This window comes from Miscanthus floridulus, chromosome 10 (genome assembly GCF_019320115.1).
Source record: "Miscanthus floridulus cultivar M001 chromosome 10, ASM1932011v1, whole genome shotgun sequence".
Lineage (NCBI taxonomy): Eukaryota > Viridiplantae > Streptophyta > Magnoliopsida > Poales > Poaceae > Miscanthus > Miscanthus floridulus.
The window spans coordinates 29,628,285-29,633,919 of NC_089589.1; positions in this window are offsets into that span (position 1 = coordinate 29,628,285).

Genomic DNA, 5,635 nt, shown 5'->3' on the forward strand with positions numbered 1-5,635 from the left:
ATGGGAAATGTGACGAGCAACACTAGTAAAGTGAGGTGTAAAGAGCACCAAGTGGTCCGGTTAGATCAAAGTGCCAGAGCTCTTGTGTGATTGTGTGAGCACTCCACGTGTGGAGAGTGTGGGCTTGCGGGCCACCACTAGCAAGAGGATCGGTGACAACCTTGGGCTTGCCTCAACCGAGATTAAGTTGTTGACCACCAAACCTTAGGATAAAAATCATTGTGTCATCCGCTTCACATTGGGTTGCATTTCCCTAACACAAGCTTACTTTACTTGTTCCTACTTGTGCTAGTGTTTAGTGTTGTTCTTGTAACTAGTTTGCTTGTGTACTAAATTAGTTGCTCTCTTGTGCTAAGTAGCTTGTGTAGCTAAGTAGCCTAGCTAGCTTAGCTTGTGTAGCTAAGTTGTTTAGCTCACTAGTTTAGCTTGTGTAACTTTGCTAGTTTTAGTGCTAGTGTTGCTTAGGCTTTGTGCGCTTTGCTCACTAATATCTATAGGAGCTCGTGGTGTGTCTTATTGTACTAGTTGCATAGGTTTGTGTGACCTCGCCAACTAGAATTGTGTAGGTGAGCTCTCTTTAGCTCGACACCTTAGTTTAATTATGCATTTGTTTCGGTTAGTCGGTGCAATAAATTTTTAGAAATGACTATGCAACCCCCCCAACTGTCTAGTCTGCTCCTTGATCCTATCACATGTAGCCTTGCAAATTTAGTGCACATAAGCACTATAAAGTTAGCATGTTTCTTTTCAGAACCTGATGGATCATGAAAAATATTGTTCTACGCAACATATTATCTTGATGTACATTTGTTAATTGGAGTTTTTATGAAGCATCATCACTAATGCCTTATTTGAATCAATAATATTCATTTGTCAGTCTATTTTGTAGCACTTTTGTTGCTTCTAGTTCAATGTGAGAAGTGTCAAAAGTTGGTAACTACTAGTTTCTTGAGTGGGCTTATAAATAGAGTGTGTGCTTAGGCTTTTAAGCTTTTTTTGGTACTCCAATCACAATTGCTAGAGCTCAAGAAACCACTCCACTCATATTTTCTTAGTTGAGATTGCATTAGGGTGAGATTGGAGTTGATCTAGTGCATTTGCACCGAAAGTTTGCATCTAATAGCACTAGAGAGGCGTCTCTTGGCTGTGGGATTCTTGCGATTCTTTGGTGGTTGTCATGCTCGTACTTTGAAAGGATCTCAAGATGCTTGGGGATATATGTTGTGTCATCCTGTCAGTGTCTAATGATCGGCAACCTTGCTACGGGTTTACCCAGAGTGAGGATTGGTGGGCTTCGGCGTAAACTAAACTCGATGGTTAAACTTGAGAACGATTTATATAGGTTCAGGCCGCTGAATAGCATAATACCCTATGTCATGTGTGGCGTGTTACCATGCATTGGATTGTATTTTATGATGTGTTACAAGGGGGTGCCCCTATCTCTCTTTATAGAGTCCAGAGGGTAGGTGCATGATTCTAGTTCTAGTCGATTACAAACAGAAGAGTTCTAGTCCTATTACATAGATAGACTTTTCATAATCTGACTAGGTTGGTTCTTCTTGTCTCGAAAGCCACACCACCGTGTTCTGTGCCTTCCTGGCAAACTGTGGGCTAGCCCATCTCCTTGCTGGGTAGTCGGCACTAAAGAATTACTTATATTAAATTGTATTTTTTTTATTTCTAGCATAATAGACATAATAGATACTCTGTGGTCTATATCTAGTTAATTATCATAAACTTATTCATTACTATTTTTCAAGAAACAAATATATTTTTTATCCATATCCATATTTTTCCTTTGCATGGAACATCTATATATTTTAGATATGCAATACTTTGAAACATTACCATTAATCATGGTGGATCATGTTGCATCATATATCTTATAACTTATGAATCTAAATTTGGATTTTTCAAATTTTATTCTTATCGACTGCTACGGGTTTTCCTCTCTCCTCAAGTTAAGTTGAAACTCTTGTGCTTCTTGTATCTTTCATTAACTCTCTTTTTGCACTTTTCTAAAATAGGTCATAGAGTACGTTCTTAAGTACTATAATAGCATAATCCATTATTTGAAATATGCACCATACCTCTTAAGGTAAGTCATAAAACTTGAAGTGAGATCTCGGATAGGGATAGCAGTGCTAACCTCGAGAGAATTATAATACTTAAACCTTATAAGGATCTATTTTTACTCTAAAGTATTCTTAAAGGACCACGACAATATAGCCACCAGTGGTCTCCCACACTTCTCAAGATGATTGAATTTTCCTATCGAGGAATTATATTTGGAGTTATGGTTATACTCTCAATATAAAGACATGTCAAACATTTTAGTTAAAATACATAAATATATCTAGAGTAACAGCCTATATAAGTTATATGTTATGGTTACTAATATGGTTTTAAACAATTTGTTAGTATCATTAGTATATGAGTTGTTAGGAAAATATTTTCTTGCTCATGCATGTTGGCACGACATGTATATTTACTTTAATTAAATATTGCTATATTAATATTGATAGAGGTGGGGTAATGTAGAAACATATATATGCTCTATTCTTTATTTAAACATTTTTTGTAATAGGTATATTGATAACTTAGATGTAGATTTGAGGTGTATTCATTTTTCTAATAAAGAGATGAAAATTGAGTTACGTAAATTATTGATCATAATAAGAGGATGTCGGTAATTAAATGCAAACTCATGTCTACTTTAGATCATGTTTCTTAACGATATATGTGGGTAATATAAATTAGAGTCATGAGCTAGTTATTACTGTTTTACACAATAGCAGAAGAGGATAATTATTTAGAAAATAGAATAGATCCAATTTCTATTATTATTATCAGTGGTGATTAGGTTATACCTAATTGATGTTAAGATATTTCTGATTTTTATGAGAATTTTTAGGATCTATCTTTTGTTTTCTCATCAAGCCTTGTGAGGATTAACATATAGGCTCTAGTGGGGACCTCTAGTTAGATTTTCTAGTATTTATCTTTCTTCTAGTGTGATATATATTTAGTTGAAATCTAGTCTTAAAATATATAAACTGTTATACAACCCATGTCGTTCGTAAATCGATCTATAGTTTATCTTTTAACTTTTAATCAAGTTATTGCAAAATTTCACATATTAATTAGAATTTCTACTAATTCTTTATCTTTTATTCAAAAATTATTTTTTATTAAAAAGATCCTAAGTCCTAGTAGTATTGTTTTCCGAATAAGTTAAAACTCAGCTTGCATTCCAGACACTAAAATATTGAATTTGTTATATAATAGGATTATATGTGTATAGTATTACTCATATACCATAGAGTGTATAAAATTAAATTAATAATGTTGATATGACATAATGTTTTATTAAAAATGTTTTAATATAAAGTGTTATTGCTACGTGGTATAAATATTTATCATAATGTATATATATTTATTTGATATATATATGGTGAAACATAGCATTACAGTTATTTTATTTCACGATTATAGAACTATGTAATTTAGAAATATATATGTATCATAATTTATGGATATTGATTTATATTTTTAGAAATTCAAACGTAGTTTTTCTTGACAAGATGATTTCAAATCAAAAAGTTGTCAACTACAAAGTTTCATAACTTATCGAGATCTACAACTTTTATTTTGGTTGTTTCTCCATCCAAGGTCGTTTACAAAATTTAAATTTTAAATTTTAGAAATTCAAACGTAATTTTTCTTGACAAGATGATTTCAAATTAAAAAGTTGTCAACTATAGAGTTTCATAACTTTTTGAGATCTACAACTTCTATTTTGATCATTTATTCATCCGATATAGTGGTAGTAACATTGTTCATAAATGTTACATATCCCTCTTATTGTTTATGAAACTATAAGAGAGATATGTAAATTTTGTGAATAATGTTATTACCACTTTATCGGATGAACAAATGACCAAAATAAAACTTGTAGATCTTGATAAGTTATGCAACTTCTATGTTCATGAGTTTTTTATCTGAAATCAATTAGTGTTCCAAAATAACGTTTGGCCTTCTCTATGTGCTCCTCTAGATATTGTTTCTCTTTTGCCCCTCTCTTTTTTCTATTTTTTTAGCTGTCGTTGTTTTTTTGGAAAATTTCGACTTTTTTATTTTATTTTTTTGATATTTTTCCTTCATTTAGGAGCACAAAAGAAGTAACCACAGAAAATATGAGCTCAAACAAGTGAAAGACGTGGCCTGTGGAAATTTCAGAAGACGTGCTCAAAATCGACAAAAAGCTTGTGACCACGAAAAGATGATCTTGTGACCACTTTTTGACCAATCTAAAATTTTTGAACCCCGACAAGACAGGGGATGGACGGATCCAAAACTTTTTTCTGATCGATTTGCATATATGGAACGTCGAAAACGGAGTTCGTATGCGAAAACTAGACCAGTTTTAAGAATTGGCTCCGAATTAGAGGACAAAACGGGAACAATAATTTCAAATAGTATTTTCAAGTAGTAAATGATCTCAACTGAAAAAGTTGTCAACTACAAAGTTTCATAACTTTTCGAGATCTACAACTTTCATTTTGATTGTTTCTTCATTCGAGGTCGTTTACAAAATTTGAATTTTAGTGCTTACTTTTTAATATTCGGCGTCCATTTGTAGAGGCACTTCATTTTTGAGCCGCCCCTATAAATCAATTTGTAGGGGCGGCTGGATATTAAGCCGCCCCTACAAATCAATTTATAGGGGCGGCTCAATATCCAGCCGCCCCTATAAATCGGGCCATTTGTAGGGGCGGCTGATAACACCAGCCGTCCCTACAAATTGATTTGTAAGGGCGGCTTATTTGACAATCATTTATAGGGGTGGCTCTATCACCAGCCGTCCCTACAAAAAATTCATCCCGTTGCTAAAAAACGCTTTGTGTGCAACGGGACGAATTTTTAGCAACCATTTGACAACCATTTCTATAGGACGTTTAAGTTAATCAAGCAGTTACTGAAAAGAAGATGACGAAGACTTAGCGTCTGAGTTGAGTGTGCAAGAGCTGAGAGATTAAAAAAAAGAAACTGCAAGAACTTAGGGGTCATTTGGATCCTTTTATTTTGGAGGAATTGGAATCTACTTAATGTATTAGGCTATTTGGTTTAAAATTTGAGATTCCACAACTTTCCAAAGTTCTCATAGCCTATCTCAAATTCACAGGATAGGAGACGATGGAAATTGATTTTATAGATCAACATGCTATGCTTATACTCTTCAACTTATAGCACGTTTTTCACCTCGTTTCCCTATAGTAGAAATGCTACATATAAGCATCCCACTTGCATGGCTAACAATAGCATATAAATATATTTCATATAGGCATATACAACCATATTAGCTTAATTAATATGTGCCTAAGTTATAATTTGTTAGAATGAATTCAATTCCAATGATTCAAACGGGGCCTTAGATAATGTGCGGACGTCTAGATTAAACAACTTCCAATATGGCTGTATATGGAATATATTTGAATTCAATTCCAGCAGAAGGAAAACCTCAATTGTTCATTGCATTTTGACCAATAGAATGGGCAAGGTCCAACCTTATCGAAATTTGGTCAATACATATACAAGGAAAATGGAAGGTCTTGTTCACCCATAGTAAGTCTGA